The sequence below is a fragment of the Canis lupus genome, chromosome 6, assembly GCF_003254725.2.
Source record: "Canis lupus dingo isolate Sandy chromosome 6, ASM325472v2, whole genome shotgun sequence".
In the NCBI taxonomy this organism is placed as follows: Eukaryota; Metazoa; Chordata; class Mammalia; order Carnivora; family Canidae; genus Canis; species Canis lupus.
Genome location: NC_064248.1, coordinates 70,852,465 through 70,864,993, shown reverse-complemented (window position 1 = coordinate 70,864,993; position 12,529 = coordinate 70,852,465). Strand labels below are relative to the sequence as shown.

Sequence of the window (12,529 nt, the reverse complement as noted above, 5' to 3'; positions counted from 1 at the left end):
TTTCACAAATGTGCTTGCCAGTATATATGACTTTAATGGAGGAATCATGTTAGGATGCCTGGGTGGCTCAGTCAGTTAAGCACCTGCCTTCTGCTCAGGTCACGATCCTGGGGTCCTAGGATTGAGCCCCACATCAACCCTCACGTCAAGCTCTCTGCTCAGCAGGGAGTCTACTTTTCCCTCTCCTCTGATCCTCCCCACAACTCATTCTCTCTCTCTCACACACACACATAAATTAATAAATAGAATATTTTAAAAATTTAAAAATGGTGGAACCGTGTATATCAGAATCCAATAATTTGACTTCTCAGATTCAGACTATTGCTAGATAATTTATCCATAGAACTCATAATCTAAGGATGCTGTAAAGTGCATCTTTGTCCATAACTTTATCCATTTTTACTAGATAATGGATGACATAAACCACTTTATAACATAAAAGCTTAAAAATAAAACATGCTGAGTTTATAGAAGAAATATAAGAGAGTGCTATTAGTAAATTTAAAGCTTACCTTAAATGGGCTTATACAAACGAAAATATATGTCTTCTTGCATATGTCTAAACAATGTCAGTTAAATTCCTAGGGATTGCCAACCAACCTCTTGAAAATGAATGCTATTCAACAATACTGATCAGTACATAACTGTAAGTGCAGGAGGAGTTCCAACCCAACATACAAAGGGGAAATTAAACTTTTCCTATTGCTTCTTCTCTTTACTGCATGATAAGTATATTGAATCTTACCCTAATTTTTAAATCAATAATATGTAAAGGACCACTAAGCTATCATTTTCCATTCAAATTACACCTTGCCACTATTAATATGGAAAAAAAAAAATCTCGGGCATCCCAGGTGGCTCAGTGGTTTAGAACAGCCTTAAGCCCAGGGCATGATCCTGGAGGCCTGGGATCGAGTCCCACGTCGGGCTCCCTGCATGGAGTCTGCTTCTCCCTCTGCCTGTGTCTCTGCCTCTCTCTCTCTCTCTTATGAATAAATAAAAAAAATCTTTAAAAAAGAAATCTCTTTAACCTGCTTAGTCCTTGTTTACAGTCTCTTCTGTTACATTTACTAGAACTCAATATCACTAGCTAAAACTTGATAATAGCTCTATACTTTGAGTCTAACCTCTGAGCCCTTCCAAGTTAATCCACATTCTTCTACACTAGTTTTTCAGCCAACATTTTTCTGTCACACCAAGATCCTGAGGGTGACAACAACTATAAAAATGTGTTACATTTCCAAGTGAGTCAATGCACCTGTCCTGTGAAGGATCAGATACTCTACGCGTGCTAAAGGAAATGCGACATAGTGTCCAAGTGAAAAATGAGAGGTAGACACCGAACAAGTGAGCTTCTTTGCTATTTGGACTTCTTCCCCTCTAACCTGAGATAATTGTTTTAATCTTTCTCCTTTACCAACAAAAATTTGGATTATTTTTTAGTACTTAATTAGGTAATTAGTATTTTCAAACACACATTGTCAGAAAAACAACATACTGATTGCATCAACCAAGCAGTTTGTTTCAGACTCTGCAAATGTAATGACAGACTTTTTATTTAAATATTCAATTATGAATGAAGGTGAATTATTTTGACATAATTATTCAATGCCAGAGAAGTATACTGATTTATAAGGACAAACCCAGACCCTACATCCAATACTACTTGGGGGCACCCATTAAAACTGAAAAGAAAATGTGATGTTTGGATACAGAAACTATTTTATCTTATCTGAGTTATGCAAAGGTCTTTCAGGTATATGAGTCTTACAGATAGAGAGCAATGTATTATAAAACGGACATGAATAAAATCAGAAATCATGTTTTTTCATAACTGACAGGGGCCTTAGAAATTATCCAGTCCTTAAAAAATTAATTAAAAAAATTTTTAAAAAAGAAATTATCCAGTCCAATCTTTCAAGTACTGTAGGGTCACTATGCAAAGCTCTTGATTATTTCAAAAATTTTCTATCAATCCAAAACCTGAGATGAACGTGAGCTCTCTGTAAGACTGTGACCAGGGCAGGTACTATGTATGCCTACTTACCTATAAGTTTGCAGCATCCAGCACAGGATATGGCTCATAGTATCCACACAATAAGGTTTGTCAGATTGAATCTTTGACCCTTCTTCTTGCAAGCTAGGGTAAGACTTCTTGAGTAACCTTTTGTCACATGGAGTATTAAAGCATATCATGTGAGTGAAACTGATTTTTTTTCAGATTTTTAAAACCTATTTCAAAGTAGTTCTAAGAAGTTGCTTCTTAGAACATCTCTCCCATTACGAGTCTCTAAAATAGTCAGTTCTCTTCATGGGAAGAATCAGATGTGGCTCCACAAACAATCATATTTGAAGAACCAGTCTATTTTCAGAGATCTTCTTTGAAGACAATGAGGAATCTCTGGGACTCAGCCAGGGAACATTTTTTTATTAAATAATAATTAATATACAAACTAATATAACACTATGTCACAGACTAACAACACTATACGTTAACTATACTGGAATTTAAAATAAAAATTTAAATTTTAAAAAAGAAGAACATACAACACTGTATTATTTTTGAGTGTACAACATAGTGATTCAATATTTAAATACATTATGAAATGGTCACTACCGTAGGTTTAGTTATTGTCTGTCACTGTGCAAAGTTGTAAACAATATTCTCCATGCTGTGCATTACATTCCTGTGACTTAGTTATTTTATAACTGGACAACTGTACTTCTTAATCTCCTTCACCTATTTCATCCAATCCCTACCCTCTAGCAAACATTAGTTTTGTTCTCTGTATCTATAAGTCTCTTTTTTGTTTGTTCATTTATGTTTTTTAGATTCCACTGTAAATGAAATTATACAGTATTTGTCTTTCTCTAGGGGACTTATTTCACTTAGCACAGTACCCCCTAGGTCTACCTATGTTGTTGCGCATGGCAAGATTTCATTCTTTTTATGGCTGAATAATATTTTATTGTGTATATATGTACAATAATATTCCATTGTGTATACACACACACATATACATAATCCATTTATCTATCGATGGACACCTAGGTTATTTCCATCTTGGCTACTGTAAATAATGCTGAAATGAATATAAGATGCATATGCCTTTTCAAATTAGTGCTTCTTTCTTCTTTGGCTAATTACATAGAAGTGGAATTGCTGGGTCATTTGATAGTTCTACTTCTAACTTGGGGGGGAATTCCATATTATTTTTCATAGTGGCTTTACCAATTTACATTCCCACCAATACTATACAGGGTTCCCTATTCTCTACATCCTCACCAATACTTGTTATTTCTTGTGTTTTTATATAACAGCCATCAGATAGGCATGAGATGATATTTCATTGTGGGTTTTTTTTAAGATTTTATTTACTTATTCCTGAGAGACAGAGAGAGAGAGAGAGGCAGAGACACAGGCAGAGGGAGAAGCAGGCTCCATGCTGGGAGCCTGATGTGGGACTCGATCCTGGGACTTCAGGATCATGCCCTGGGCCCAAGGCAGGCACCAAACCACTGAGCCACCCAGGAATCCCCCTCATTGTGATTTTGAGTTGCATTTTCCTGATGGTTAGTAATGTTGAGCACCTTTTCATGTCCCTGCTGGCCATCTGTATGTCTTCTCTGAAAAAATTAAAAAGTCTATTCAGGTCTTCTGCTCTTTTAATTTGATCGTTTGTAGGGTTTTTTTTTGGCAATTGAGTTCTAAGAGTTCTTTATATATTTGAGATTTTGACCACATACTAGATTTATCATTTGCAAATATCTCCTCCCATTCCGTAGGTTGCCTTTTTGTTTTGTTGATGGTTTCCTTCACTGTGCAAAAGCTTTTTAGTGTGACATAGTCCCAACCAGGGAACTTCCTAATATGAGAAACATATTAGGGAATTTTTTTTTCTTCAGTTAGTCCATTTCCTAAATGAATCTGCATTTGTATCTGCTGTTCCATTAGAGAGTACATCTTTTCTTCCCCTTTGCTTTCCCAGAGACTCCATAGGATATGTGAGAAGCTACTGCAGCAATTAAGAAGCACAAATGAGCAGAGCCAAGGTGAAACACATATTAAATACTCTGAGAAAGAAAGAGGGAGAGAGAAAGAGAGAGAGAGGCAGCATAGAATACCAAAGCATATAGCAGAATGAAAAGCAACAGCTGTACCACTAAGTGAAAAAGAGACCTTATGACCCAAGAAAGTCAAGGAGGAGTGGAGGTGGGGCAAGTAGCTCAAGAAAACAACAGAAGAAATACAAAAGTGGGGAAGAAAATGACAACACACAAAGAAAAGGAGAAAAGCAAGAGAGCAAAAAAGAAGATTTATGTTTCAGTGACTTTTACCCCGGTAAAGCATCTGACAATAGGTCTGACATGCACACAAAAGAAATGATCTCAGATAAATAGAAGGCATGTCATACAAAACAAGGTGGGAGCACACAGAAATACACTAAAACAAGGAGAACCAAAAATTGGAAAAGAAAAAAAAAGCAAGTAAATCCATAAATAAATATCAAATAAAATACTTTCCAAATGTCAACAATTGTGGAGTCACCATCTCTTTAAAAAGTTTATTTTCAGCAATATCTGTTCCTGCCCCTATATTCCCCACAATCAAGCCAAATAGCTACACTAAATCTAGGAAGAGCTCTCAATTTGAAGTCCAGAAGGGCTGTGAGAGCTTAGCAGTCATTTTGCCATCCTATTTTAATTCTCTGAGATCTCCCAAATACTATAAAAGCAGTGACAGCAAAGTTATTAAAGCAAGGAGTGCTATAACTACCTTTTTATCTCCAGGAGTCATAAATCCTAAGTCCTGATTCTAGAGACATTTTGAGGCAAAAGGTACAGGGCTGACATACTTAAAAGAAAATAATTAGTAGTTCTTGGTTATAAATTCATATGCTTTCTCATGTGAGCTTTTTGTAATTACAAATCTCAGGATGAATGCCACTTGTCAGCAGTCTAAATTCTAGGAAATGTTCTAGTTTCTAATAAATTTGGTATATACATCCAGCAGAAAAGTATGGAGTCATTAAAAATAGCATTCTATGGGGTGCCTAGGTGGCTCAGTTGGTTAAGCACCAGGCTCTTGATTTTGGCTCAAGTCATGAGATTGAGCCGTGTGCTGGGGGAGGGGGGGTGGGATCTGTGCTCATTGAAGAGCCGGCTTGGGATTCTCTCTCTCCCTCTCCCTTTGCCACTCCCTCCCAAAATAAATAAATAAATCTTTTAAAAGATAGCATTCTCAAAGAATATTTAAAGAAATGGGAAAATATTCATAATATAGTTTTAAGAAAAAATATACTAAACTTTATATATCCTATGATCCCAATTATTTAAAATACATATATATAGGCATATATGAAATAATTTCTTTAGAAAAACTCAATTAGGTCCATATTGTACAGTATAGCAATTTATACTTATTTGTAGCATTCAGTGCAATGGTTATTATTACCTATTCTTTTGTTTTTAAGATTTATTTATTTGAGAGAGAGAGAGAGAGTGGGCGAAGGGGCAGAGGGAGAGTAAGAGAATCTCAAGCAGACACCACACTGATTGCAAAGCCCAACCCAGGGCTTGATCCCAACACCCTGAAATCATGACCTGAGCTGAAACCAAGTGTCTGATGCTTAACCGACTGAGCCACCCAGGTACCCCTATTATTACCTATTCTATCAACAATCCTTAAGCTGCTTGTCTTGTATACCTCAATATGTCCAGCACCCAGCACTGTGATTGATCCATATTAAGTACTCAATAAATGTTTCCTAAACCAATTAAGGAATAAAATAACAAAAAACAAACAGAAGAAGACTGGAAAGAAACAGACAAAACTGATTAAAGTTGCTTTCTTAGGAGTTATTTGATAGAAATATTTTTTTCTTCTTTAAAAAATCATGTTAAAAAGTTATAAAACAATTATCTTCCATAACCATAAGAGGTTATTGGTAAAAGAAGTCAATCTCCCAAAAGCACATATCATATGATTCTATTTATGTAAGATGTCCAGAATAGACAAATCAATAAAAAAGACAGATTAGTGGTTGTGTAGGGCTGGTGGACAGGAAGTGAATGCTAAAGAGATTTCTTACTGGTGAGATGAATATTTTAAGATTAGATTATAGTGATGGTTACACAATTCATTAAATATGCTAAAACCATTGAGCTGTGTACTTTAAATAGAATTATATAAAATGAAAGTAAGATATTTACAGATTTTAAATATTAGTAAAGATTATTTCATTAGAAGGTTTTTTTGAATTTGAACCCACAAACAAGCCTTGAGGTTTTAGCTCTGATATATCCTTAAATTTTCTTTTTTCTTTTCTCATTATATTTCAACAAAAGACAATAGAGACAACTTTAGAACAAAGTGTGAGAATAAGAAATGTTTCTTAGTTCATAAATTAGGTAGAAATCCTTCTAGATGTACTACATTATTATTTGTACCCTCTTTCCCGGTATACACTCAAATTTTCCCATAACAAAACATAAGAAAATCTATTTTATATTGGAAAATATGCAATATTGCACAAACAAATGTGGATACTGAAGTACTTTTTTTTTTACTTCCTTTAGTTTATATGACTCTGACTCTCATCTCCTAAAAATAATATGCTCTTACTATGTAATAACTCTCCAATCACTTAGCTCCAAGTTACCTAAATTCATCATAGTGCCTTTTGTAAGATGGAAATTGTTAGGTAGAGTTTTCTCTTAGGAAGTAAGACATTTCTTTGAACTGCTGAAACTCCCTGGCCACATGTCAATTTCCTTCAGACACTGGAGTGTGAGGTAACCTTGAGGCAATTGATGAAAATGCCAAAGATTGGGCAGTCATGATGCATGATGCTAGCAGGACTGGCTCCATCCTGTGGGGAGTCGGTGGTGGGGGGGGGGTTGGGAATGGAGGGAGGTGAGAGGAGACATTGAAATGGCCCAGCTACTGAAATCACAAAGATCAATTACTGCAACATACCAGGATGGACACTAAAAGCCATTTTTATTTACGGTCTAAATTTCAACTTTAAATTCTATACACTTAAAATCTATTAATTTCAATTCTTTAAATTCTATACTCTAATGTTGACTTCAAATTTCAACCTCTTAAGCAAACACTTCTTAGTTTTTGATGCCACATAAACTCCATAAATTATGAGTGCTTGGTTATATGATGACACTTAAGGGATAGTAACATTGTTATGATGAAACACTTTCAAAATAGGAGTGAGCAGATAAATTTCAAACTCGCTTAAACTCGCTTAATTTAAGTATACTTTTCAACTTTTTAAATTCTGAAATTGTGCTGCTTTGGTTCCTATGCATGCTAACGATGGGCTTCCTCTACTAAGAGATGAATGGATGGATGGATGGATGGATGGATGGATGGGGGATGAATGAAAAAGGAAATGAGAAAAAGGGAGAGAGAAACAAAACACTGGAAATTTCAACTGACTGAAATTGAAGACTATTTAGGACAGAAGGTAATTTGGGTTTGAAAGACATAAAATAAAATAGTTAAGAGATAAAAGTTAAAATAGCACCATGATCTGAAAAGATATGTGCACCTCCTAATGTTTACACAGTATTATTTCCAATAGTCAAATTATGGAAGCAGCCTGAGCACCCATAGATAGATGAATGGATAAGGATGATACAGTGTGTGTGTGTGTGTGTGTGTGTGTGTGTGTGTGTGTGTGTGTATGAAATGGAATATTACTCAGCCATAAAAAAGAATGAAATCTTGCCATTTGTAACAATATTGATGGATCTAGAGGGTATAATGTTAAGTGAAATAAGTCCGCATAGAAAGATAAATACCATATGATTACATTCATATGTGGAATTTAAGAAACAAAACAAAGAAAAGGAAAGAGACAAACCAAAAAACTGACTCTTAACTATAGAGAACAAACTGATGATTAGCAGAGGGAAGGTGGGTGGAGAGGGTGGGTGAAATAGGTGAAGGGGATTAAAAGCACACTTATCACAATAAACACTAAGTAATGAATAGAATTGTTGAATCACTATCTCATACAACTGAACACAATATAACACTGTATGTTAACTATACTGGAGTTAAGATTTTTTTTTAAGGTAACTAAGACATAAATGCTTCATGTTATTATTTTATTTCCAGTAAACAAAATATAATTACTTTTTTAAAAGAGCATCATGATAATTAAAAGGGATCATTCCCATTTTGTATTATGCTTTTATACATCATGACCAATCTAAAAGGGGGGGGGAAGGGGGAGAGAGAGAGACAGCTCATACACTATTTTAAGCATACGCTATTTTTCATATATCCATCATTTACTGAAAAAGAAATCCTAACTCTGTGCTATTTAAAACAATGCTGTTATATGTTCAAGTTTATTTGTCAGAGAGAAGGGCCAAAGGTTTTTAAGTTACAACTCAGCAATATATACCCAAGCTGCGTTATCCTGACATCAGGTCACAGAGGCTGAAACACAATAATATCCAAACCATTAAGAGAAAAGCTATCATAAATTCAAAATATGATACATGTACAGCAATAAACTCTGCTCAAGCCTTACACAAGGACACAAAGGAGGATAACAAAAACAGAGAGTAGGGTTAGCACCCGAATTTCAGACAACGTGGTAGGCACGCTCTGAAATGTTGCACTGATGTTGGGGGAAGGCAACTACACAATCATTCTTTTAAAAAAATATTCACAAATGGACTAGTTTTAAAAAGCCAGCAAAACAAAACTAAAGTCTAAGGGCAGAGAAATGGTGTAAGCTCTGAAGCTATATAAGCATTGAAGGTGGAATACAGACCTCACTGATGTAGGCATCAAGGATCCCCTGTCACTTCTAATTCTGTAAAACTGAGGAAAATCACAACTTCTTTATGTTTCTGAAATGTGGATGTCAGCCCGACTTGCCTCTTGAGGCCACGTTACAATGGTCAAAGAGCTAATATTTGTGGAAATGTGTTAAAAACCATAGACTACTATAAAGCATAAAGTCTCATGCTTTGAAACTAAGAATAGGTTAAAAATAGACGAGAACTCCCTGTATTTCACACCGAGTCTCTTTTTTTCTTTCCTGGTCTACCATCTACTAGGGGAGAAATGACTCTGTCGTCTTGTCTCTCTGCTTTTCCTTTCAAGAACCTCCACAGTCAGCAACGTCCACTATTTAGAATAAGAGAAACCTAAATAACACTAGTTTTAGTTCAGCCAAGCTTCCCGAAATTATCACAGTTAAGGTTCTAAGTTGAGTTGAGCTGCTGAACTCCAGCCAGCCCTCTTTCTCCTGTGTTAAGAGAGCAGAGTCTGCCAGAGTCCTTGGACCATCCCATGGTCATCCAGACTTCACTGGTGGTAGTGGTGGACTGGCTCTGGCAAGTTACGTATGGATGACACTCTCGCCAGTCCATCCTCTCCTAACTCACTATTCCTGTGCTCATGGGTTAGGACCTGTCCCCAAACAGGCTGAAAGTAAGCCACAGATGCAGTGTTCTATTTCCAGAGCTTGGACATGGCTTTCCTTATTCTGAACCGACAGCTTTTTTGAAACAGAAGATAAAAAAAGAAGGATCAACATCATTTTTGGGGACTTAAATTGTGTCTCCTTCACTCGTGTCAATGCCCTGGAGTCTGACTCCAAACTTCAACGGGCGAGTCATCAACACTGAGAGAAAGCAAGAAAGAGCAGATCTTAAAAGTAGAAAGAGGTTAAGTAATCAGCCCCCTTCATGTGATCGTCTTCTCAGCCCTGCACAGACCCATTAGCAGATGGTTATGACAACCCAATGGAAGTACATGTTGGGCGCCCACTGGGCGCCAGGATCTAAACCACATGTTTCTAAATGTTGATTTCACACAGCCAATCCCATTTGCAGATGGTAAAAATAAATGAGAAATACCTTGGTAAAAATCAAACAGATCTAAAGGATTCCCAAAAGCTCACCAGAGAGAAAATACTTCTTTTCCCATTGTTTGCCTGTCTCGTGATAGTGGCCATGAAGGCATGAACTTACATGAGGCTGCAGGACACATGGGTAAAACTGAAGACGGACAGACCAAGGTTCAAATTCCTATTCAACAGTTTGGGGTCATGTAAAAAAGTTTCTTGTAAATGAAAAAAAAAAAGTTTCTTGGTAACTAAAAGAAACTTTTACCATTTACTATTCCCAGGGAACTAAATAAGCAATTCTTTATAAAAAAAATTAAAAAATAAAAACTCAAGGCTCAAGACAAATAAGCTATAAAAGGAGAATATTGCTGTTACTACTCTGTCCATTTATTATATCTAAGCCAGTGATTCTCAACTGAGAGCTATTTTGCCTCCCAGGGGACATCTGGCAAGATCTAGAGATTTTGTTGATTGTCACAACTGGGATGGGGTCGCTATTGACAGGTAACGGGCAAAGGCCAAAGGTGCTACTACCATGCACAAACAGCCCTCTCCAAAAAGATCTTACTGGGCTAAAATGTTAATACTTCCAATGCTGATAAACCCTTCCCAGAGGGAAGGCAAAGCAGATAAATTTGTTGAGTCCAGTTGAATAGTACAGTATTTATTTAACAGAAATACAAACAAGGCAATATTTAGACAGGACCTTAAAAAATATTCATACACTTTGATCCAGTCACTTCACTTTTAGAAATGTATCCTCATGAAATAATAAGAAATGCACCCAGAGATTTACGCAAGAGTAAGTAGATTAGAAAATTAAAAACAGCAAATGGTCAATTGCAGGTACAGTGGTGATAGGGTGACTATATGATTTGTCTTCCAAATCGAGATGACTCTGGGAGTAAAAGGGAATGCTTTAATAATTTTGCAAAGACAACAGTCATAAATAAGAATCACTGCAGACAAACCAGGATATATGGTCGCCTGGAATAGAGTATGCCACATGCTAATTATGAAATGGCAGACAGCCAGCAAAAATACTTGAAAGAATATTTAACAACATAGTAAATTGATAATAATATAATACTAACTATAAAAGGCTGGATATAAAACTTCTGTATCAAATTTTGTAATATATACACTTGTAGGCTTTGAGAGAAGAATGGGAAGAAACATACCAAATTGTTAACACTAGTTTACTAGCTGTTGAGATTACAGCTGGGTTTGTTTGTTTTTTTTTCTCTATATTCAAAATTGCTATAATCATTTTTAAAATTATGACGGTGTTTTGCCTCTTTAGAAAGAAATATAATTAAGTACCAGTTGATGAGGGAAAGCTATTCTTCACAAAAGAATGGCAGCTAATAAATATGGAGGAAATTATATATAAATTAGAAAATCACAACTTGTGCAATTCCTAATGATATAATGGTTTCAGGCAAGGAGCATAGTTGGACGCTAAAATCTTTAGGTGAGTGCTCACTTCGGGAGCACATATACTAAAATCGGAACATGACAGAGAAGATTAGCATGGCCTCTGCGTAAGGCTGGCACGCAAATCTGTGAAGCATTCCATATTTTAAAAAAATAAATAAAATAAAATCTTTAGATGAAAGATTGTTGGTTATTCACCAAGTTTCAGGGTATTATCCCACAGAGTATTTGCGAATTGTAAAGAGAACAAAGTATGCCTTCACAATGAAGAGATCTGGTGATTATCATATTAACCAAATTATCAAACTTCACATAAGGTTAGTGCAAACTCTAGCATTACATACCTTTTGTGGTAACATAATATGAAATAAGGACATCACCTGCATAATATTCCTGCCAAAAAATGTTTAGCTTGAATCCAATCAAGCTATTAGAGCTACTTTTATTCTGCAGGAAATCCAGATACTGTAAGAACTAGGAACACAACACCAGATAAATGCAGAATGCAGGAACTCGAAAGACAACTATCATGTCTTAAGAAAGTAAAATTTATAGGGAGAGAAATAGAGACTTCTGGATTAAAAGACACTAGAGAGAAATAGAAGTCAGACACAATCTCTGAACATTATTTGAATTCTCACTTTTAAAAAAAAGGCTTAAAAATCATTTGTGGAACATGAGAGACACCTAACTCTGGGAGATGAACAAGGGGTAGTGGAAGGGGAGGTGGGCAGGGGGGGTTGGGATGACTGGGTGATGGGCACGGAGGGGGGCACTTGGCAGGATGAGCACTGGGTGTTATGCTATATGTTGGCAAATTGAACTCCAATAATATTTTTTTAAATAAGATAACATATATATAGACAATGGAATATTATCCAAAAAAATCATTTGTGGAAAATTGGAAAAATTTGAAATTAACTTGGTTATTTTCAATATAATCATTAGATATTTAATTCTCTTAAGTATGTTGATAATATCGTGGTTATATAAAACATCTATGGTGAATATCACAATGTCTGTAGCTTATTTTCAAGGCATTCAGAAAAAAATATACATACTTACAAATAGTTATATAAAGCAAATATGGCAAAATATGAACAATTGTTGAATCAAGGTAATCAGTATACAAGTGTTCATATTGTGTTATTCTTTCAACCTTTCTGGATATTTGGGAAATGTTTAAATATGAAATTAAGGAA

The 12,529-nt window shown here is 35.6% G+C and overlaps 1 protein-coding gene and 1 non-coding gene across 8 annotated transcripts in view; one reads left to right on the top strand and one right to left on the bottom strand.

Moving 5' to 3' along the window:
* Positions 1–12,529, bottom strand: part of SLC44A5 (solute carrier family 44 member 5) — a 350,897-nt gene that overhangs the window by 264,055 nt on the left and 74,313 nt on the right. The gene's annotated exons all lie outside the window — the stretch shown is intronic.
* On the top strand, positions 11,369–11,475 carry LOC112641135 (U6 spliceosomal RNA). Its single transcript, XR_003124522.1, has one exon. It is a non-coding gene; the product is annotated as a U6 spliceosomal RNA (small nuclear RNA).